Source organism: Lagopus muta, chromosome 1 (genome assembly GCF_023343835.1).
Source record: "Lagopus muta isolate bLagMut1 chromosome 1, bLagMut1 primary, whole genome shotgun sequence".
Classification (NCBI taxonomy): Eukaryota; Metazoa; Chordata; class Aves; order Galliformes; family Phasianidae; genus Lagopus; species Lagopus muta.
Window position 1 is genome coordinate 16,994,752 of NC_064433.1, and position 25,216 is coordinate 17,019,967.

The 25,216-nt window shown below is 36.2% G+C and overlaps 1 protein-coding gene across 12 annotated transcripts in view; it reads left to right on the forward strand.

The window, feature by feature from the left end:
• The window catches only part of TAFA5 (TAFA chemokine like family member 5), a 452,144-nt gene that overhangs the window by 260,728 nt on the left and 166,200 nt on the right, over positions 1-25,216 (forward strand). The gene's annotated exons all lie outside the window — the stretch shown is intronic.

Genomic DNA, 25,216 nt, shown 5'->3' on the forward strand with positions numbered 1-25,216 from the left:
TTTTTTTTTTTTTTGTTTGTTTTTGTTTTTTTTTTTTTTTTTGTTTTTTTTGTTGTTTTAATTTTAGAGCAATGAGAACAGATCTGAACTTTTCTAAAGTTATGGACAAAACACTAGTACAGCTGTAATGAAGAAACGTTTTGGATTTTAGAAGAAGTAGGATTTAACCTTCCAAAGCAGCTGGTTAATTAGAATTTGAGAGATTCCTCTGGTATTTTATATTTTTCTAACTATAATTGGCTATCAAGTTACATATATTTGTATATGTTTGTGCTTTATCCAAAACATTGATTTCACCTGAATAACAGTATGTGAAGAAATCAAAACATCTTATAAGGCCAGTTCTACTTCATTGTACAGTTGGTTTCATAAGGATGGATGGAGTCATCCCTAAGCCTGAATAGCTGCTTATAAAAATGTGCATTTTTTTTTAGTATCTTCTAGAGACTAAAAATGCAGCCCATTATATAGTTGGTTTTCAGGGCTGCAAGCCACTGACAACTCATGTTGAAATTCCCATCAACCAACAACTTCTTCCAAGAGTTGTTCTCAAGTCATTCTCCATCAAGTTTTCATTTGTGTTTGAAATTGCTCTGACCCAGGCATAGGTTCTTGCACTTGAACTTCATGATATTCAGATGAGCCCACCTCTCATATCCGTCAAAGTGCCTCTGTACAGCATCCCTTTGCTCCCCTTTTAAAAATCAGGCATATGTTTCCTCTTTACCAGTCAATGGGAACTTCACTGACTGCCACAGTTTCTCAAGTATAATGGATGGTGGCTTAACAACTTAATCTATAAATTCCCTCAGGACCGTCAGGTGCATATTATTAGGTCCCATGGACATGTATGCCCCTTCAAGTTTGTGGGTGGTGTCAAACCTGAATACTCTTACCCTGTGTAAAAAGCATGAGTTGCTTCAGATAAAAAAATGAACAAAATAAGCTTGTGTTAGAGAGAATGTGATGTTTTTTTCCTGATGCATACTGTGTTAGGCAGAAAAGGAGTATTTGGGTGGTAAACTATTTTGTAATTCAGTTTCCCCACTTGTTGCCTTTTACAACATGTGACATGGGTAGGATAACTTTCTTCTGTGTGCCAGGAGGAATGGAGTGGAGCAGAGATTCTGCAAGCTCCTACTCCCCATGGTTCCTGCAAGTCATTGGCTAGGATGCAGCATACAAGGTCCTGAGGGAGGAGGTGAGCCCAGCTGAGGCAGGTTTTATGTTGGGTCCATGGGACAGATAAGGTTCTATCAACCAGGAGCCTTCCAGGATGGGAAGGTTAGGGAGAAGCAGCAGCTGAGATCATTTGATTTGTTCAGCCTAGAGAAGAAGAGGCTGAGAGGAGGCCTCACAAGAAGAGTGGGGGGCAGGTGCTGATCTCTGGTTACAGTGGTAGGACTCAAGGGAATTATGTGAACCTGCATCAATGGAGGATCAGCTGAATATCAAGAAGAGGTGTTTTTTTTTCCCAGAGAGGGTGGTCAGGCACTGGAACAGGCTCCCAAGGGTAGTGGTCATGGCACCAAGCTTGCCAGATTTCAAAGAGCATTTGGATAACGCTTTCAGTCATTTGGTCTAATTTTTCTGTGGTCCTGTATGGAGCCAGGAGTTGATCTCAATTCTTTATGGGTCCCTTTCTACTCAGGATATTCTGATTCTATGATAATGACATCTGACCCTGCCTATCACAGTGTCCTAAATTTTAGATCACTGTTAATGCAGAAAGTGGATGATCTGGACTTCTTTGTGATGTGTGACTTATATTTTTCAAAGGAGTCTTGTGTTTTAAATATATGAATTATCAATTACAGTTTGTAATTCCTTTATCAGGTGTTTTGCCTTATATTCAACAAATGGCAATGCTGTGCATTACTGAAAACTTTTCAACTGAGTGTGTCTTATGCCTTGGCAAGGAGAGGCAAAGCTGAAGATGGTTATTTTTTTTGCACTCTTTATTTTGACGTGTTTGTTGCATATCAATAAATGTCTTAAACATTGATACTAGTCACAGTTTTTGTACTTGCTGTATGCCACTGATCTATATAACAACATTCTTCAGTGCTTGTGCACTGTGCTGGCGTCCTACTCATTTAGTTGAATTTTTTTTATATTCTCACATACCTGACAAAAGTAATCTACTTCTTGCAGTCAGTAATGCAAAGTTTAATTTGGAAACTCAGACCTTTGGGTCTTAAAAATAATTCTCTAACATTTTAGTTCTACTAATCAGGTTATCAGACTGAGAATATTATGCTCTACGATGTTGCATCATCTTGTTTCTGTGATTAACTTACCTTCCCAGCTTTTCAAGGAGATTCTGCTGCAGACGAGGTCTAAAGCATTAACTTTAATGGACTAATCAAGATGAAAGAGAGAGAGATCTGTCCAAATGTACATTGATTCATCTCAAAAACACTTAAAAATGAGAATGCTACTGAAAGCCCAGTAGTTGTAGATTTATCAGTATTTAAAACCTGAGAGACCAATTCATTCTGAATTGTCAGATTAGTGGATCAGACGTCACTTTCAAACCCAATTAGATGTGTTCCTCAAACAAGGAGAAAGTCATTTCTCTAAGGGCAGATTTTATCAAGTGCTTCTCAATAGTTTCTGGGATTAATACTAAGTAATAAGTAGATTTATCACATTATTAACATAGTAATACTTTATCAAACAAATATCACTCTTCTTTGCCCTACTGTAATAGCTACAAGACTGCTGTCATGCTTATTGTCATTAAAAAAAACTAATTAAAAATCCTGACATGAAGAAGAGAAAAAGCTCTGAGCTTGTTAGGTTGTATTTTTATTTTAATTTTATCACTGATGTTCTTTTCTCTGTGCTCTTAGATTTGAAAGTCCAGTTTTGCTTTTCTGCAGGCAGGTGGCTGCCTTTCACTGCCTGTGAGTCCCTTTCTTCAAGTAGAAACTGATCATCATCCAGTATTAGGAATTTTTTCATGATAAAATGTTACTTAAATGTCCAAAGGATTAGAAGAGGTAGAAGGAGAAGAGATAATTTTTGTCATAGCTTTTGGGCTGAGATACAATCAGGAGTAGGTTTGTAGTTGCTGTGTGTTTAGAGCAGCAACTTTGGGAAGCATATAGATTACAAATCTTTTCTTTCTTTCCTTTTTATGAGGGGAGATATGAAATTCAATTGTCTCATTAAGATGTTAATGAATTATTGGCATTAAATTATTGGACAAGAATACTGTAGGCATTGTGGAGTTATGTCCTTTTTTTCTAGATTCTTGTATGTTCTCTCCATGTTTAAGAGATTTTTCCTACACTGACATCATGTTTTCAACAGCCACGAGTGGGAACACTATGTCCTCATCCACACAGCATTTGATAGTTCAAAGAAAGTCTTTTGCTTTGCTGGAAACTATTGTTTGTTAACAATTTTGAGAGATCTGAAAGATAGACTGAAAACTCCAAGATCTGAGGAGTGACCAAATTTAAGAATTTGAGTTTGTGAAAGAGACAAAGATCCTTCTATTGTTGAAAGAAGGAAAGAAGAGAGTCAGGTGCCAGTCTGTAGATCTTTCACAGCAGGAGAAAAGATTTCTAGTCCTATGTTTTGCATAATTCGGTTACTTGTCATAGATGTGAAATGTTGGTTTTGAGTTACTATGAAGTATATATAGTCTCTCACATGCCTAGTAATACCACCAGAACGGTGAGAAGGGATTTTCTGTGAATTGGGAAGAAACTTGACTGGAGCATGTTTAATTATTCTGTTTAGTCTGTACACTATATAAGGCAAGTGAAAACCATACCTTCTTACTAGCTTTCATGTTTGTGACACTGTATCTTTCGTGTTTGTCTTCATTACATTACATATTTAAAGATGTGATTTTTTCTCCCTCCTTGCACCTTTGTTGTATCTCAAAATCAGAAATTGTCCTTTCAGGACAAGATATTCAGAAGTATCAGTATCAAGTCACGATCATGTTCATTAACACAGGTATAAAAATGAGGCCAGGGGTAGTCATAGTTTGATTTCATTTTTAATGAAATTAAATTGTTTACCTATTCCCACAACATGGCTTTAGCTTCAATTTCTGCACTAATAATAACAAAATATTTTTAATATGGTAGTACAAATTAGAAGCTTAGGATATTGAATGACTTTTTTCTGATATCTGATATAAGTTGCTTTATTTTCAACATGGTGACAGATAATCAACAAAAGAAATTGAGAACATCCTGAAGAGCCTGTGATGTGTGTTGATGTTAGCTGTTGAACCAGCCCAGGCAAGACAAGTTCTGAGTTTGTAACTGGCTGGTCACAAGAGCATGTAGCAAATGCTGTCTCCTACTCTTCTCTTAAGAAAAACAGCTACCCACGCTGCATTTTGCCTGATATTTCAGGATTATGCACATGTATTTTTCCCCCCATTAATGTGTATTAGATTTGCTTTAGAAATATCTGTTACATCATGTGAGGCAGTACAGCCTAGCCTTTGATACCGATCTGATTTAGGTATCTAGAAAGAAGTGCTGAGTGTTGGGAGCTCTGGTATGCTGATGCAAATATGCTTTGCACAGCTACACAACTTGGAGGGAAGTTTCTCCTGAGGTTTGCAGTATTGTGTGTTTGGATCCAGCCCAGTGAGCCTTCAGGTTACTCCTAAGGCACTTTGTCTAGTTCTTTTTCTTTTTTTTTTTTTTTCTGAAATGTAAACTTTCCTCTGAGACATTCAGTGGTAAAGATTATACATTATTAGCCTCATTAAGAAATCAACTGGGAACTTGCTGGAGAATAAGCTCAGATGAATGAATTATCATAATTATTAATTTATTTTATGTTCAGAGTCTGTTATTACCTTCCAATTCTTTCAAGATAGAGTAGTTGACTTGCTTTTGTTTTGTCTTTTTTTCAACTATACAGGATTGTAAGCCTTTTTCTTCTTTGCAGAGCAGTGATGTAAATCTCTTTTTAGTTAGGTTTGAACAATTTTTCCTTGCATCTATCCTGTTTATAATGTACAACATTTTAATGCTTTGTGGTGGAAATGCATGATTTATTTGTGATAGGCTACTGCAGTGTAAGATTTTTTTTCCCTTTATTAATAGAAACTCATCACCTTTGCCTTTACTGTGGGAGGTGAAAGAGCTTAATTCTCTCTGACTCAAACAGCACTAATCTGCAAACAGCTGTGCCAGGAGATGTTATTTATCATTCCTCTGTATAAACTCAGGCTGAAAAAAAATATAGATGTTAATATTTCATTATAAAAATACTTAACTATGAGCCTTATTGTTTTTTGTGTTTTTTTTTGTTTTTGTTTTTAATCCCTGAGAGAACTAATAATATGTTATGCAGCATTTATGATTTTGTTTTTCTATTCATTGCTGTGACATTGACAGTAATAATAAACTAAAGGTCAGTAAATCATTTATTTACCTTTTCTTCTTTTTTTTTTAATGCCAATTCTGCCCTCTTAAAGGCTCTGACTTTATGGTGAGAATGGAAACATCAATTTTAATTTTCTGAATAATATTCTATAAAGCTGGTACAGAGAAATGACAAATAGAATTGCATGCTTGTATGCATAATTACTCTTCAGAGAAAAAGAAAAATGGGATGGAAAGAGAAAAGAGAGATGGAAAGGAGAGAACAGGAAGAAGAAAAGGAGAAAATCAACCTAGAATTCCTCATTCCTTTTTCAGTATAAGATACTGCCTCACTCCATTAAATGGCTGTGAGTAAATTATTTGGTTCTTAGTTACTATTTAGACAATTTCCCCTATTTAAACTGTTCATTTAAGTTAGAACAGTAGTTTTCTAGAGGTCACAGGACTTGTGTATTGGAAAGGTATACATCAAAGCATTTTATGTAAACCATACTAATTTTGGACACATCATTTCTCACCAGGTAGACAATCATGATTTCTCTTATGTTTCCTTCAATCTCATTTTGATCTTGACTGTAAATGTGACAGATTCTTTGCTGACTCTGTAGTCTGTTGTGATGTGCTGGTGGCTCATTTATGTGTTGCCTTACCTCAGTTATTCATCCTTCTCAGAGCTCCTTTTCACTTTTGTTTTTTATATGATATGCTATCCCAGAGAATTGTTTCAAATAAACAAAACAGCCCAATTTCAGAGAACTGGAAAAAAATATTTCTAGCAGCATGATAGAATAGTGAGTAATTGTTAAAAGGAGATGGCTGGTCAGTAAATGGACAGGTCAGATAACTTCAGTTACTCAGATTAATGACAACTGAGTAACAATATTGAATGGGCATCCTATGGAAATTATACTCTTAGCGTGTTGCTAGAATGCCATGTTTATGTTATCGACATAGACATTTTGCAAGTCTGCATTTATTTGTGCATTGATGTTTTGACTAATCTATATTAATGAAATTATGTAAAGAAAACATAATTATGTAACTTAATTATGTAGTAAGAAGGAGTGATGCATTGAAATGTCATCTTAATGTACTTGCAAGTCTCCTGAGACTATTGACAACATCTGTTAATCCACTCACCATTGTATTTGTAGTGATTGGTAAAAACTGCAAAAAGCAAGCCCTCTCTCTTACCATTCTCACCTGTATGTAAGCACTGAATTTTACTTTGCACTTGGAAGAAATTTCTAGTAGAAGTCAGTGAGAGATAATTTAAAGACAGAAACTATTTTATATGTATTTTTAAAGCGTAGTTCTCCTATTTTTAATTTGTCATTAAAATTTCCATTATTAGAGAATTAGAAATTGACAGTACAAGTAGTTATATCTCTCCTAAGCACATAGAATTACCAAATCACAGAATTGTAAGGATTGGAGGGGACCTCTGGAGTTCATCTAGTCCAACCCTTCTGCTAAAACAGTTTTCTTAGATAGGTTGCAGAGGAAAACATCCAGGAGCATTTTGAGTATCTCCAGAGAAAGAGACTTCACAGCCTCTCTGGGCAGCCTGTTCCATTACTCTGTCACACTCAAAGTTTTTCCCATTTTTGTACATAACTCCTGTTTTCTAGTTTGTGCTTGTTGCTCCTTGTCCTGTCTCTGGGCATAACTGAAAAGAGCCTGGTGACTTGTCACCCACCCTTTAGATATTTATAAGCATGTATGAGATCTCCTCTCAGTCTTCTCTACTAGTTTCATGTCTTTATTGAACTGGAGAGCCTGGAACTGGACTATTCTAGTATTCTAAATATGGCATCAACAGAGCAGAGTATTTGGAGAAGATCACCTCCCTTGACCTGCTGGCCACAGTCTTTTTGATGTTCCCCTGGGTACCACTGGCACACCAAGAGCACACTGCTGGCTCACCGTCAACCTTCTGTCCACCAGGACACTCAGATCTTCCTCTGTAGTGCTCCTTTTTATTAGGTCAGCCCTAACCTGTACTGGTGCACATTGTTATTCACCAAATACAGGACTCTGCATTTGCCCTTGTTGAACGTCATAAGGTTTCTCTCTGCTCAACTTTCCAGCCTGCCCAGGTCTTGTTGAATTTCAGCAAAGACTTCTCGTTTGTCAGCCACTCCTTGTGGTTTTTATTATTGGCAAACTTGCTGATGGTTCACTCTACCCCTTCATCCAGATCATTGATGAAGTTGTTGAACGAGACCAGAATCAGTGCCAATCCCTGAGGAAAACCACTAATTTCACTTCCAACTAGACACTGTGCCTCTGATCACAACTCTGAGTTCTTCTTGAGACCTATGTTCCAGACAGTTAGTTCTCAATCCATCTCAGTGACCACTCATTTATCCCACACTTCCTAAGCTTATATATGGGGATGTTATGGAAGACAGTGTCAAAAGCCTTGTTGAAGGTAAAGACAGACAACATCCATTGTTCTCCCCTCATCTACCCAGTCAGACATAACATCATAGGAGACCCAAAGACAATCTTGGGTCCTCCAGATGCACCTATGAAGAACAGCAGAGGTAAAAAACTACTTCTTCCCTTTGGACTGATAAAACCAGGTTAAAATCACATCTGTTGTCATAGGCCAAATTATTTTACTACATGTCTTTAGTGCAGTCAGTTATTATGTGAAATCGTGAACGAATGTTCATAATGCTTAATCTGCCATTTGTATTTGAGAACATATTTAATCATGCTATGAATTGAGCTTTTTTTTGTTTGCTTGTTTGATAGTCCATACTCAAACAGTGAAAAATATATCAAAATGGCATACATGAGAAGAGACACTCAGAGACAAAGAAGGACAAAACCTTTCTTAGAACGTTTGTTTATTTCTTTATTTTTGTATAAATACTAGAGGTGAGACTAGTTAGAATAGGAACTAGAAAACCCTAGGGAGTTTGGTATGTTCCTCCACAAATTACAGGTGTTTATTTATCCTTATTTTCTGTTCTCTCTTTCCCTCTTGCTTTCCTTACTCATATGAATGAGGTTTAGGACTGGTGGCCTAGAAGAGAATCATAGAAACATAGAATCATAGAATCAATCATAGAATCACAAAATCACAGAGTCATAGAATCATAGAATCAATCATGGAATGATGAAATCATAGAATCATAGAATGGCCTGGATTGAACAGCACCTCAAAGGTCATCTTGTTTCAACCCCCGCACTGTGGGAAGAGTCACCAACCACTAGACCAGGCTGCCCAGAGCCACATCCAGCCTGGCCTAAGAGAAAAAAGGAGAAGAAAAAAAAAAGAAATGATTTCCAATTTGCAAAAATGAAATTTAACCTAACATTTATGAATCTTATTTATTAACCATCATTCTGCAATAGTAATAATAACACTTGTGAAAATATTTAAAAATGTAAGATATGTTTTCTCTTGTAGATTTTTTGGGTTTTTTTTTTTTTTTTTTTTTTTTTTTTTTTTTTTTGGAGGGAAAGGATAAAAACAGCAAAGAAAATTTTAGACCAAAATTACAGATAATCTAGCAAGTTAAAGACTATCCTTCAAATATTTTAATGTGGCATATGATATTCTGATACATCTGCTATAAAGAAAAAAATGTGTTTGTTGGAAAACTTCATGAGAGTACTATTTACTGTTTGTACTTGTACCTGTACATGATTCCTTTTTACTTTTAATCCTATTTAATCATTGCTATGTATTTCAGTCGTCAAAGTGATTTTGAGGGTAAATCAATGTAAATGAGATGAATAGGATGCTTATAAAGAAGTTTAGCTTGTATAGAAGTGAGGAACGTACACATCTAAATTAAATGCTCATTATACAAGCAGAACACGCTGTTTTGAGTTGCTAGAAATAATCAAGAAGATTGAAAATGTTATGCATTTCAGAACAGTTACAGCATTTTACTATATAGAGTTAATAAGTTGTTTTTTTTTTCTTTTTGAAGAAAGCAGAAATTTTCTGAGAATGAATATATGTGCAACTTTTAGTTATACTACCTTCTGAAGGCATGTGTCTTCTTGATAGGTGTAGTTTAGAGAAGGCTTATGTATTTAGTTGCTACAGAAATTTGTTCTCAGGCTGTAGTACAGGCGAGTTGCATAAGAAAATAATGTAGATGGTAGAAACAGTTTCTTTAAGTTGCTTTTATAAGAGCTAGATTGTTCCTATGTAAAATGTTTTTAAGTTTCATCTTTTTTAGCCTTATTAAAGAGCATAGTTTCAGCCTGCCCGGTCCTTTTAGTAGTGTCTCAAATAAAGACTATTTTGAAAGTAACAGGAAAAAAAGTCATATCTTTGCTTCCCCAGCATGGGGCAAATTTGGTTGAGTAAAAGGGTTAAGTATGAAATGATAATTAAGAAATTTTGGAGAACATACTGCTAGAATAGTTGTGAGGACTCTGCCACTGCAATTTCATATCAATCACCCCCTATTCATATTGTCACAACATGCTGTTTATTGTTAAAGCAAAACCACCATTTAAAGAACTAAATGTCTGGCACAAAACAATTTTTGTAGGGATTGTGGGCATTTTACATCTTACGGAATTCAAGACTAGGTTTGTCACATTTTCCCTGTTTTCTGTGCTCAGTTTTTATTGCACATGCAGAGATTCTCATTTTTATAATATAGCGGCCCTAGCTGTTAGTTTAATGCTTGCAGTGAAAGCTACACAGAAAGAAACTGTGGAAAAGAGACACTTAGGACTTGTTAATGACTAAATGGTCTTGATGTACATAAGTAAAATGTGAGAGTTTTATAGCAAACACAGCTAGAAAGACACTGTATCTATTACTCAGATGAAACCAACAAAACAAACAACAGAGATTTCCATTTCAGTCAGCCACTCTGATGCACTATCCTGACAGGCCAGTGCCTTACCACTACCAAATAAGAAGAGGGCAAGTGTTTATTTTTTTTTTTTAATAATTTCTTTAAAAATCTTTATTATGTCATTGCCTTTGCCTACTAAGAACTGTAATTTGAAGATATTGTTGCCAAATAGTTCAAAGTTACGCTAATGGGAATCAGTTTTCAACTCAGAGAGTGACATGTACTGCACAAAATTATATGAAAGTGAAAGAGAAATTATCTTATTTTGTTCACTTTGTAGCTTTACCTCTTTTCATCCATTGTTTGGTACCTTTACACTGTTCTAACCTATTTTCAAGGGACTAAGTCATGGAATGTAAGAGACATCAAAAGCATCAGTCAAAGTAGTAGCAGTTGTTAATGTGGATCCACCAGTACACACTTTTTTGGCATAAAATATAATTAGCTGAGTCAACAGAATGTAAGTATAATAATGTAGTATTCTTTATTGCTGTACAAGATAGATTTTAGCCTTTGATAGCCCAAATAGTTCAATACATTTTAGAGCCCTTCTTGTACAACACAATACAAATATTCACAAAATCATCATGGGACTGCATCATTTTGTTTGCATTTAAAGTAATAAAGGAACCCAGACACAGGAGAGTTAGCAAATTGATTCATTTGATTTTAAGAGCTTTCTAAACACATTTTTAAAGGAATTTCATGAAGGAATTTTAACTAATGACAGAAACATAACCACAGTTACTTAAATTGATTAGGTGTTGACATTAGTTTACATCAGATGTGATTCTGAAGACAGAACCATTTTGTTTCCTGAATTATGACATCCATAAACTGAAAGCTTTCTTTCAATTCTTGAGAACACTACCCTACCCATTAAATCTCCTTAGTCTGACAAATTTATTTCACCACTGTACTTTTAGTATGTTTTTTTTTTTTCAGAAATCTTGTCAGATCTTTTAGGTGACCTTGAGCAGGTGGACTTGGATTCATCTCCCTTAACTTCAGATGACTGCATCTCAGCTAATTATCCTTAACTCCCTCTACTCGTTGGAGAAATGGGCACTACTAGGCTTGGTTCATCTGAACTGTTTTAGACAGACACTTTTAGATGAGATGAATGTTTGAAGTCGCACTGGATATATTCCACCCCTTTGTTGTATTGCCCTTCTGGGAAATGAAGAAAACTGTGCTATTCCATAACTGCCATATCAATGTGTAAGAAGGGATAAATAATAGCAGTAGGTGACTGAGCCTTGATAGTCCATCAACCCCAAAAGATTCTGATTTATCTGTCCCCATAAATGTGCAGCAATATGGACAGCAAGTCAGACAAGACAGAAGGTGAAGAAATGCAATAAGAAATACATGACTGTTGACTAGGAGATTGATCTAAAGAGCTGATATACTCCGTAAAGCATAGCAGGTTGAGAGAGCTGAAAACTAAAACATGGCAGGATCATGCCACCTACTAAGGATTATTTTGGATTAAAAATAATGATTGAAGAGGTTAGCATGCAGGTGGAAAAAAAAAGATGATTCAGAACGCCCTAGACAAGTATCTTATGTAGCAATTCATTCTTATATCTAGTGAGAAATAATTTAATAATTACTTTTTAAACTTGTACCACTAAGAAAAACTGGTTTAAATATTTTATGCTGATCAAATATATCAATGGGAACCTCTGAAGGACAACATGAAGTCTTGGATTACACGCTAAGAATTGTTCTCAATCTCTGGAACAGCTTACTGTTATAGCTACTGGCTATGCTGCTTCTCATTACAGAAATCTACTGTATAGCACTCAGTCAAATCTGTCATTGAAAAGATTCACTTCTGGATACGATTTTTTTATTATGTTAGAAGGCGATGCTCTTCTGATCATGCAAACAGATCCTTAGTATTAATTTATTAAAATGAGATAACAGTGACTTGGAGAACCATTGAAAGACTACACTTTCAAGATCTCAGACCTGGAATCTGCATTGCAATTTATATAATCTCAGATTTTCTCTGATGCACTGCATTTAATTATAAAGCATATGAATAAAAATATAATATAAATTTGAATTTTGGGCATAGAGTGATGACCAGTTGTATGGCATTTTGTTTAAAACTACGATCAATACTAAGTTGTTACATTAACAAACTCCTCGTATTTCCATGTTCCTGTGAAATTCCGCTACTAAATTCTTCTCCTTTTCATGCACAGATGAATGTTATCATGTGCTGCAAGAAGTGTGAGACCTCCTGAGAGTTCATGTGAAAAGAAAATAGATCTCCTGTGTAGCTAATAAAGGCAGGCTTCTTCAGAGGGTAGCTGAGAAAACCTTGTCCCTCTTCTACTCTTACTCTGAAGGGGGTTATCTTTCCTTTGAATGGGAAGGGAGTTTAGCCCACAGCAGAAGAATCTGAAGTTAACAGCCTAAAGTATATAGCTGTTTGCCTCTCTCCTTTTTCTTGTTATCCCATTTTAAGAGAGCTGTTTAACTCAGCTGTTGTATTGTACTCTTCAAGGAATATATAGTAAGCAGTCAGAGGATCCTATTATTACCGATTAAAGAAAATAAGGCTTTATAATTCTTCATACATCTGCTTTTTAAGAGTTTGTTTTCTTTATTTTGCTTTTCTTCATATATATATACTCCATATAATATCTATAAGCTTGTTCCTGTTATGAATATTTAACAAACAAGAAAACCCTCCAGACTTTAGGTATAGTAAAACATGAGGGGAACAAAACTTTTCATGTCTCAAGCGAGACCTGATTAGGTTAGGCAAGTGAGAAGAATTGAAAGGTTTGGAAAGGTGGGATTTTTTATTATTTTTTTTTCCCTCTGCTTGTGAAAAATAAATGGAGTTCTTTGCTGAAGTTACCTTTATGACATTGATTGACTGACTGTGTTGTAGTTCATTGGTTATATTTCAAGGCTAAAAACGAAGCTCCTCTGGAGAGTAGAGGAATTAGATTTGTATATGTACTGACCCAAGGATTGCAATTTAATATATATCACATTATTTCCCATGGATGATTCTCCAGATGTGCTTGTATGCTGAAGATAAATGATTATAAGAAGGCCTTTTGTTGTTGTCTGTATTAGCAAATTCAGAAGTGGCTTATCAAATCTTTTCTTCTCTAAAAGCGTGAAAGGGGGAAAATTCAGTAACAGGCAATCGAAGCATCAGATTAGCAGAACTGGAAATGTGAATGCACTTTTTAACAACAATGAAAAAAAATGAAAAAAAAAAAAAAAAAAAAAAAAAGGTAAAAGAATAAAGCCAAAAATTAAATAATTTTTCAGTCTACTCCAGTGTGAAATTTCTCACTGGCTCACATGAAACCAAGCTTTTATGTGTTGATTTCTGATAGAATCGATTATCCTGATTTATTTCATTTGGTGCCATATTCCTTGAAAAATTGTCTGGGTATCACTTGACCATAGTTCTACTTTTCTTGGCCATCAATATTACAAAAATTACTTCATTTTACTTTTTTAAGAATTGAGTGTGACTGGTGGCATAGGTGACATACTGTGTGCATTTAAATAATCAAGTTTTACTTTACTGTCATATTTAAATATTTTAAAATATTTTCCAAAGCTACCAGATTTGTCACAGGATTTGAAAAAGAGTGAAATGCATAATTGCTCTCTCACCAGATGTGACAACTGCAGTCTAACAAAATGTAATCTTTGCATACAAGTAGGACGTATGATACAGTGTTTTGCTATAGTCTATGGTATTATATGTAATTGTTAAAAAGCTAAAAGTAAGACTATGTTTTTCTGTAAGCCAGCATGCTTTCAGTATAATTTCATGTTATACACTACCTGCAGCAAATGTGATTATTCACTCCACATACTGTTTGCCTTTTGCTTAAGCAAATAGCCTCTAGTCATCATTTTGAAAGTAGATGTGAAGAAGATTGCATTTCCATAATTAAAAATAAAAATCAAATCCCTGTTCTGTCTTCATTTTAAATTGCCACTGTCAAACTGTACAAATGCACTGAAGAATAATGATTGAAATACTTTAAAAATATCGTTCACAATACTTAGTTTTGGATGAATAATAAAAATGTAGAACATTACAAATTGTTATTTCCTCATTCTAATTAGATTATACAAATCCTTAATGCTTTACTTGAGTAAAGTACATGGCATAGCAATCATAAATCTCATGCATTTTTACACTACTAAATATACGTAGGACAGCTCAATAATCAAAGTAATCATGCAACTTAGTCTTGAAAACTAATATATTTTCACTGTAGCTACTTAAAGGAAAAAAAAAAACAGGATTATACTCATTAAAATTAAACTGTCTTTCAGTATCTATCTTGTGTTAAGATGGAGCCTGAGTGTTTGTCAGTGGCGTTTTTCTTTTTTTCTCTCCATCTGGTATTAAGTTACAGATAGAAAGTGCTTTTTCTTTGTATATTTTATTTTACTCGTGTGTTCTTTGACTTCCAATTAACATTTATTCAACATTTCAGAGCTCACTGATATGTCCTTTTAAAACAGTTGCAATTTTAATAGGTCACAGAGATGACATTTGTCTACAGATCAAACCAATTTCACAGTCAGAGTTTGGGTTTTAAATTATACATTCTGAATACAGTCATCTTGCCTTCTCTGCACTTCCTTTATTTTTAATAATTATGTTCTAAAGATAGGATACTTCTGATATATGTGTATGTGTAATTTTATAATTCATGCAACTATAAGAAATACGTGTGTCATGCGTATCTGACTAGAAAGAACGACATCTGTAAAGAAATGAGTAGTGTAGCTCAGCCTACCTATGCTGAGGCTAGTGAAGATGTACTGATTTATGCCTGCTGAAATTCTGTCCAGTAGGAATAACAAGCAAACTTTTTTTTTTTTTCTTTTGACTTCTGTGCTTTATTATGTATTGCACTATGAAGCATCCAGCACTTGGATTTAATGTTGACTATAGCAGCAGTACAGTGGTGGCGTTGTGATAGACAGATATGGGTACTGTCACCCCCACACGTGCTGTTATGTGCTCAGAAGGGCTTTCATCTGTAGTCATGTGAAAAGTGAAATACTTACGTTCAAAGTTTGTACTTCACTATTAGAGTCATAGCCTCTGTTTTATTCCCTTATATATTCCATTTACCATTAGCATATTTTAGTTAAAAATTTGAGGTGGTATATTTTTGAAATCATTGTTTACTGTTGTTAGAGGTGTATTCAAAATTGATACTATGAAGAAGAAGAAACAACACAGTATTCTTTCAAGAGCTCTATAAATGTGTCATTTAAATATCTCATTAAATTGCTTGTGCAGTGTAACAAAAATTCCCCTGAAAAGACTGTGGCAAAGAAAGCAAAGCTAAGACAGCAAAGAAAACTCACAGGCATTTGAAACAGAGTTAAAAATGACAGTTTTAGGAGGTCAGTCTTGGAGGTTTCTAATTGGGCATCCAGCTGTGATAGCTATACCCGTGGTGTGGCCATGGTGCTGAGATATATTTACTCTCAGTGATGTTTCAGTAGATTCAATCCTCTCATTTCTTTTGTACTAGGAAGAAGGAGACATGGGCCATCCATCCAATGATGTTTGCTTACCTGATTCTCAAGTAAAATGGCATGCATTCAAAATACACAAATGTAATTCCCAATGGAGTGATGTTAAGGAGCACAACCCTGCTATTTCTATGTAATCACATGGCAAAAACTGAAATAACAGCATGAATGCAGAAAGTAAATAATAATGTTCTAATTGTTTTGCTGTTCTGATATCAGTAAACTTGCCAGGATATTCTCATGACTAGGTTGTGCTATTGATAAACCGACTTTGAGATGAAGCTAATATAATTAGAAAGTACTTGGAACTGTCAAAAATACATTATCACTATTAAATTTCTCTGTACATTCCATGGGAAAAATTACAATTAATGTATTTATGTCGACTGAAAAAGGATTCACAAATACACAAAAAAAGATGTTTTGTGTTGTTTTTGAAATCTTGAAACCTATTCTCAAATTTCTTTATCAGAATGGAAACCACATCTACATATTTTTCACTGTTCTCAGGACTGTGTTTAGCCAATGTATCAAAATGCATGAAATTATTTGCCATCACTTAAGCTTACCATAATTTAGGTTTCATTTCAAGCACTGTTACTGTGTAAAACAAAGCACAGATAAGGTGATTTTCACCTTGAAGACTCATGTCTTCAAATGAGGAGTAAAATCCACCAAAAATGCTAAATCTGTGAGCCATTTTTAACCTTCAGGTTCTTGCTCAAATACTCCTTTTGATTCCATAAAGAACTTGATTTCACTTTGCAAAGTCGTTTTAGCGTTTTACCCTGACTTAGCAAGCTTCCTTCAGAAAAGTAAATGATGACCCTGTAATCAGCATCCATACTTTTAATGAACTCCTAGAACTGGTGATGTTTAAGTCCCTTGGGCTTGATGAAATTCACAGCTTTGATGACAATTTGCATGTCATTACCCATTTTTAAATCTTTTGCACATAAATTTTCTTGATGTCTGATGCAGTCATATTTCATCAAATGTGAGTAACCAGTGATAATTGCATCATCTCCTATTAAATTTATGTCCTTTTATTTTTTTATTATTATTATTTTTTTAACAAACATCACTGGAGCACTTCAGTAGCTATACTGGAGAAGTTGACAAAGGTTAAAGAAAATTGCCTTGATGTATTTTTTTTTTTACTGCTTCACAGAAATCAAGAGATTTGGTTGTGTGTTTCAGTGGCACCAAAGAATCCATTTCTTTAGTGACATTACATTCATTATCAATACTTCTAATGAAAATGGCAAATTGTGCCATATGTGTAGCATCAACATTTTCATATGTTGCCAAAGCATACAAATTGAAATTAACAGCTTTACTCCACATATTTTTAAAAATGATTTCCTTATTTCTTCAGTTCACATGGCTATAGTATGGTGAGACAAATGAAATTTTAGAAGAATCTGCTTTTTTATCAGGACACATTCTATCTGCTTGTTCTCCATCCACTACTTAACAAACATGCCATCGGGAAATGGTTTTGGTTTTATTTCGCAGTCAGATTTGCTATCACATAACTAGCTTTCTAGTTATCATTCATACTAATCTGAATTTTAACTTTTTTAAAGATACAGATCCTTCTGGACAACATGCTTGATCACATGAGGAATGGGCATGTGATCTGAGACAGGGAAGGTCATGCTTGTCCAATTTGGTGGCCTTCTATTATGGAGTGACAGCACTGGTGGACAAGGGAAAGGTGACTGATGTCATTTACCTGGACTTGAGCAAGGCCTTTGACATGGTCCTCCACCACATCCTTATCTCCAAATTGGAGGGATGTGGATCTGATGGGTGGACCACTGGATGAATAAGAACCTGGTTGAAAGGCTGCAGACACAGGATGGTCATCAATGGCTCTACATCCAGGTGGAGGCCGATGCTCTTTAACATCTTTATCAATGACATCAACTATGGAATGAAGTGCACTCTCAGCAAGTTTGCTGATGACACGAAGCTCAGTGGTGTGGTTGGCACAGTTGAAGAAAGCGATGCCATTCAGAGGATCTCAGCAGGCTAGAAAGGTGGGCCTGGGTGAACCTGATGAGGTTCAACATGGCAAAGTGCAAAGTTTTGCACTTGGGACGGAGGAATCCCAGGCATCCATACAGACTGGAAGGAGTGGTCCTTGAGAGCAGCCCTGTGGAGAAGGACCTGGGAGTCTTGATAGATGAAAAACTTAACATGAGCCAGAAGTGTTCCCTTGTGGCTCAGAATGTAAATGGTATCCTGGGATCCATCAAAAGAGGGGTGGCCAGCAGGGACAGGGGGGTGATTGTCCCCCTCTACTCTGCTCTTGTGAGGCCCCGTCTGGAATACTGCATCCAGGTGTGGAGCCCCCAGTACAAGAAAGACAGGGAGATGTTGGAGAGGGTGCAGAGGGGGGCCACAGAGATGATCAGAGGACTGGAGCACCTCTCCTATGAAGACAGGCTGAGGGAGCTGGGCTTGTTTAGACTGGAGAAAAGAAGGCTGTGGGGTGACCTCATTGCAGCCTTTCAGTACCTAAAGGGAGCCTACAGAGGGGAGGGAAATCAACTCTTTGAAAGGGTTGATATGTGTAGGATGAGGGGAAATGGTTTTAAGCTGAGGGAGGAGAGATGTAGGTTGGATGTCAGGGGGAAATTCTTTACAGAGAGAGTGGTGAGGTGTTGTAACAGGCTGCCCACAGAGGTTGTGGATACCCCATCCCTGGAGGTGTTCAAGGCCAGATTGGATGGGGCCTGGGTAGCCTGATGTAGCATTAAATGTGGAGCTGGTGGCCTTGCATGTGGCAGGGGGGTTAGAGATTTATGATCCTTGAGGGCCCTTCCAACCCTGGCCATTCTGTTATTCTGTGATGTGTCTTTTCAAATAGTGATCTTTGAAAACGGACGTGATTTCCTTGCAAATTAAGCACAGTGATATTATTTGTCAGCACTGCACTGTGCCCTCTCAGTGTGCATCTTTCAGAGCTGTCCCCATGATGACCTGGCAGCATGGAGCACAAGTTACAGTGTAAGCTGAACTGCAGCCTGTGGCCGTGTGGTTTGACATGACTGCTTCTGTCCTCTCCCAAAGAGATACATTCTCCCGACCTGCAAAGTATAAGCAAGAAGTTCAAGATGAACAAAAACACTGTTAGAACCAATATTATCTTAAAGCTATCTATCTCTATCTACTTAAACATAGATATGTATCTATACATGCATATGTTATAGATGGGCAAGTGAGAGAGAGAAATAAAGGCTTTTGTTTTAATAGCTAAGAGCTAGCATAGAACAAGTATATCTCACTTTTGGTAGCCAGATTCTATTCATTTCTGCAACTTCTTCAACTTCTCCGTTTGAATTTAGTCTTATTATATCACTATAGGGGCTCTATCTCCAAGTGTAAAAAAAGACGGTTATTAAGTGGCAGTAGAGGACTTTCAAAGATTAGCTCAGGTATGGCAAGCTTAATCCGGAACTTTACAGTCTAGGTGATTTCTCTTCTGCTGCCACTGTTACTTGTAATTCCTGCCTGTGGCAATGCTGGCACATCTTCCACTGGAACATGAACACTGGAACAACCTCAGAGAGTCTTTCTTCACTTGTTCTGCTGATGAACCATATATGGTCTGTCATCAGGATCAGGACCAGGGACCAGGGACCAGAACCTGTTCTCCAAATTGCTGAACTCAGAACTCCTGCCCTATATAGCCAAATTTGTTTCCAATATAATCACCCAGATGGTTTTGACCTTTTGAAAATTAACTGTGGTTAGTACGTATGGCCTTGCAGGTCTCTTACCTCCACAGTAGCTCACTAGTGCTCTCTCCAAACATCCATGCAGTTGAGCCATTTCTCATTCTCCCACTTTACCACTTCTGACATCCCAGCATCCTACATGCCAGTGTGGCTTTCTATATGGCTTTCTCATGTCATTGTTTTAGTTGCTGAATTGGCTAAGCCTACAGCCAGTGCATTACTCTGCACCCCACTGCAAGCTCGCTGCCTGTTTATTTACAGATCACATCTGCAAACTGTATGTTGCTGTAAGAGATTATTCTTTTATGCCATTGCCTCAAAGCTTGCTGATGAACAAATCCAAGCAAGTCCTGGCCAAGGGTTGAGAAATCCTTTGTCTGAAGAACACTGATGGACAAGTCCTGGGCAAAGGTTGCAAAATCCTTTGTCCGAGGGACACAGATAGACAAGGCCAGGGCCACGAGAAAGAGAATTAAGCTGCAGATTAATGGCCAGGAAATAGTCTTTTTTGTGGACTTATCTCGAGAAAGTTGGCTATCTCAAGAGGTACTGCACAGGACTGTTACCCAAGCACCCAGGAATGCCACGTTGTAGAATAAGAATAAAAAAGGGACAAATAACGATAAGATTAGGTTGTTTGCACATGAGAAGCCTCACGATCTGCCTTTCTCCCTCCTGGACTTGCTCTACGCTCTACCTGCTTGCTGCCTAAGGCCGGCCATGCTGCTGCTGCTCTTCCCTGAAAGGCTTCTGACAACAGATTTCTCACAAAGAAGAAGAAAGATTTTCTGACAACAGATTCCTCGTGCTGAAGAAGAACAAAGGTGTCTGCCATCAGATCCCTCACTACGGATTGCCTACATGCTGACAGACTCTCCTGGACCTGCTACCTGAGTCCTGCTGCTTCCTCCCAGACTTACCATGCAGCTTTTTCCTGCTACCTACTTGCTGCCCATATTTTTTTAAAATATTTTTTTCACATTTGGTGCCAGAGCATTCATGTATTCTCCTTATCCTTTTTTAAGCAGTTTCTCTACTTCACTTACTCTCAACTCCAATCATCTTGTAACAGTACTAGGAAACTGACAACTGTCAGCAATTGTGAAATCAGTGAGAATACACTTGCCAGTGCTGAAATTTATTGAGGACGTTCTTCATTCCTCATGAAATGCATGCTAACCTACTACCATCTAAAATTCCTCCCCCACAGAAAATATTTCAGAGGTTTAGGAACTCATGTTTTTTTACACTACTGCTTTTCTATTCTGTGATGAGGTGCCACATTTAGGAAAAGGAGAATGATAGTGGTGTTTATAGACAGTCTCTGTTGCTTCTTGGAGGAAACATGAATGCTAGCAGCTTGAGATCTTTATAGCCTGTTCTAGAATCCAAATAGGTAATCAAATATTCCTGAAAAAGACAGATATACAAAAAAGCCAAATTCACCTTCCTATGACCACACACTTTTCAGCTTCTGGGCCCAATGCATTAATTCTGGGTAAGTTTAGCTGAGTTATTTATCTTCATGCTGATGAAAAGCCTTACAGCATTAAACATACACCTTTGGTCTTTCAGGTCATCTGAGGCAGTGCCACTTGAATCTGGAGCTAAGGGATCTTCACTGTGGCCATTCTCTCAGTAAAAATATTTATTTGAAGCTCCTTACTTTTATTTCATTTTCAGGGAGTGTCTCTGCAGTTACTTGCCATGAAAGGAAGAAGGTAGATTTAAACAACTATTATTTAAATAACTTAAATGAGTGTTACAGCAATATACGGCATGCAGGATAAATGCTTATTTCATTTGAATTTATATAAAGGCACTTTGGTACTTAGATTCAAAGGAGCTTTCAATATTTCAAAGCAGACTTTGTGAAATAGAGCCTGAGGGAAAGAGTAATACCATTAACAGGTTTTATATAGTCAAAAATATCAGATTTTTTTATGAGCTCATTTTATAAGACTGTAATTAATCCAGATTGCAGTTTGAATTATTCTAAATAAATTCTTATAAGCATAAGATTCAGTATAAGTTTTTAGATATTTAGAGAAAGACTGTTTGGATACTATGATATACTCTGTAAGCAGGATACAGGATGTACTTTATCACAACAATACTTAAATGGAAAATGAGAAACTTAGGATAACATGACACTGTCACAGTATGACAGAATGTTGCATTTATTTATTCAGAGCTCTGAAGAATGAAATGTATAGCTTAAGATAATATTTGTCCAAAGATACTGTTTTTAATGCCTGTTGTGTTGACCTTAACTCTTATGCTTTTTCTAAACCTTTGCTGTCTATCAAATTTCTATCTAACTTCAGCAAATTGATAGTCAATTAGAGGAAGTCTGTATTTACTTCCTCTCTTACCAACCAAGTTACCTGGCTGGAAAATTAAAGCATAATAATACAAATAATGTGGAAGTCTTTTTGCTGTGATCACATTTAGATAGGTTCAGCAACTCAGTAAAGATAAAACAGCCATTGAAAGTTTCATAGAATTTTATCTTGGGATGGTCCTTTGACAAGGTGGAGGAAATTCTCTTTGAGAAAAAATGCTTGAGTGTTGTTTGTTTGATTACTTTAATAAACATGTTAGAATCTATTAGTACCCACTGACTCAGAATGGGTCATGAGAAATGACCACTCTTTGAGATCATAGGTGACTCTGGCTTTGAAAGTATTTACATTCTGTCTGGGTTTTCAGCTCAGCAATCTTTTGTAGTAAAAATTATCTTTAGATATGTCTCTCTGTATTTAGAAATCAATTTTATACGGATGCATATTTAATGCATATGTAAATGACCAGAAAAAGTGCATTGAGAGGGAAAGGTGAGAGTTCAGCAGAAATGGTTTTAATCAGTTTTCTTTTCTGCTCATCATTAAGATTTGTTTTTTCAAGTCACTACTGCATGCATACTCAGATCTCCATCTTTATTATACCTTCATTAACCTTTTAAAACTTCTGTCTGTGTACAGGAACTTTTCTTTCATTTAATTATCTGTTTAAAATTCACAAATGGTAGCTGCTGCCATTTTGTCTTTTTGACATTTTTCAACTACAGACTGCGAGAAACAGATTTAAGATGCTGGTTTATGTTGCATCCTGATTTTAGCTGAAAAACTGATGCTGGAATTCAGTCATTCATTGTCATTCAGGAATTGTTTTGAGTTGTGCTTTTGTGCTTTGTGGGATCAGCAGACTTCATCTGAATTACTGTCTTGAATTTTGTTTTGCAACTGTGTATTATTTTCCTTGTTCTGTCGCTGTTTCTTATTTTTAGTACGATCATAACATATCCCAGCTTGAGCATTTTATACAGGAATTCTAATTCTTTGCATGTCGATAGGATCACTTGGTTTGCAAGTTGTTCAGATCTTTTATATATCAGTTGATCTATACTTTTCTAAGGCACACTCGTCACTCTGCTATCTAGCAGAGTGCTACCTTGCAAATACAAGACAGCAGTATTTCTTCCACCATGCATTATTTGATGTATTTCATTCCTTTTCTCTTGGTGTCATCAATAGTATTTTCAGTTGCATTTTCTAGAAAACCAAGTGGAAAGATATGCACCCATATCAGAGTTGGCATAAAATATGTTTGTCACTTTTCAGTCATTCAAGCAGTTCTTTCTTTTCTCCTAATCATATTATTAGAACATAATAGTAGTTGCTATGGGAGCAGGAGAACCAAACAGTGGTTGAAGCTCAGTGGCTATACATCTATGTTAAAGGTAACATCTGGTCTTTGCTCCCTTGAAGGTAAGAGATGCGGTGAGAGGAATTTTAACAACCCTTTCACACACTAGCTTGTCCCTCAGTGCACAGTACAATTCACTGCTAGAGAAGAAGTAGGGTTGCCAAATTTATGTGATCGCACTTTGAGATTAGGAGGGTAGGAGGCATACTGAGTTCCTGCCATGGTTCCATATCTAAAGTAAGATGGTTAAAAGAATGTGTGGTACTTTTCCTGCATATCTGGATTATTCATTAATGTTACCACCCTGGCTCACAGCCTTCCTTCTTCAAACACAATTTCTGTTATAAGGAACTCAACCTGACTAAAAAGTCCTTGTCAAAATCTGCCCTTCATCATCTTTGTCGACTTTCTGCTTATTCCCCAGGTGATGCATGCCTTATAGTCATTCCTTATTATAACACATAAGGACACTGCTTGCCAGAACTCCTGTGAGATAAAACCGTAGTCTTCTTTTAAAGGTATCAAATATCTCTTTAATAATCTTCTGTAATTCTGATAGTTCAACTCTCTGGGTACAGTTCCTTGAAACTTGTGCTTTAATAGTTCTGAATATCCATTGAAGAATTCTGAAGTTTAACTCCTGTAACATCCAACCAAAATTCAGAATAGAAGCTGTTTATTTTTATCTGTCAAACTGGTAAAGATTTCTCAGGGGTTCATTTGTTTCTCTGCCTCTTGAAAGTCCCTTTTCGACGTGATAGTAACACTGGGATGTATATAAATGTGAGCTAAGCTATCCAAAACAATACTTTGTGGGCATGCTACAGACTTTTCGAACCGTAATTTCTGCAGTACATGGTGTCAGTTGAGAACCTCATCATTATAAGCAGTCTTCGATGTTATACATAAAAGTTTTCAGTCTTCTTGTCATATTGATTGTTTTTGCTTTCAGACAAAAGGGACTAATGTTATAGGAAAATAATTGACAGTTTAATAATATTTTGCATTTCTGCACTACCATTCTAAGAATTGCTGGATACTCTACACATATTAATGAATTATACTTTCCAGTAACCTTATGAGAAAGTGTTATTATCCTTATTATACAGACATGGAAACAGTGGCATAGAAAAGATAAAAGCCTTATAAGTTCAGACAGCTTATTTGAATCAAGAAAGGGAACAAAACCCATACTCTTAGTCTTTCATTCTGATTATTAGGTCATGACTTTTCAGCCATTACATTACACTGTAAAAATAGGACATAAGAACATACACTGATTCATTGTATTGGAAACTGAAAGAAGTGAGAGCAAGGTTAAATAAAACATTCCTGTTTTTGTTAGAAGAAGGGAAGCTTCACTCCTTTTCTGTACCTTCCTGGCGTGGATAAGCAGTATTTTCCATTACATTTCTCATATCACTAATGAATAAAGGTCTATTTTTGTCTAGTAATTTATGTCTTTGTCCCTAATAATGGTTAATTAAGAAGTCAGTGGAAAAAAAGGGGAGTGATGGGAAAACTAAAAAGATCTTTGGTTCTGAAATTCTGTAAAAGTGAGGGACAATCACATGCATGTATTTTATTATTTTCTTTCCACTTAGCTTTATTTCTTCTAAAACCTACTGAAAATAATAGGTTCAATGGGAAGCATTTCAGAAGAAAAATACTTAAGATACCTTTTGAATGCTTTGAGTCTTTTAAATGTAATTGACAAACTGTGGGAAATCTCATGAGATGACCATCCATTCCACAGTTGCATAAAGCCTTTTCAGTGTGCCAGTAGGGCACAGGGACAAGGTTCATCCCACCCAAGTTCAGGTGCTTTTTCAAAGTCCCAGGGTAGGATCTTAATCTCTTTAGGCATCAATAATCTAAACATCAAACTCTTTACTACTAATAGAAAGAAATAAGAACCATCAGAGAGAAGTTTTGATTTGTGCTGACTTTCTTTATGTGGAAGATGGAGTGTCTATCCGTTAATGACAGAAGA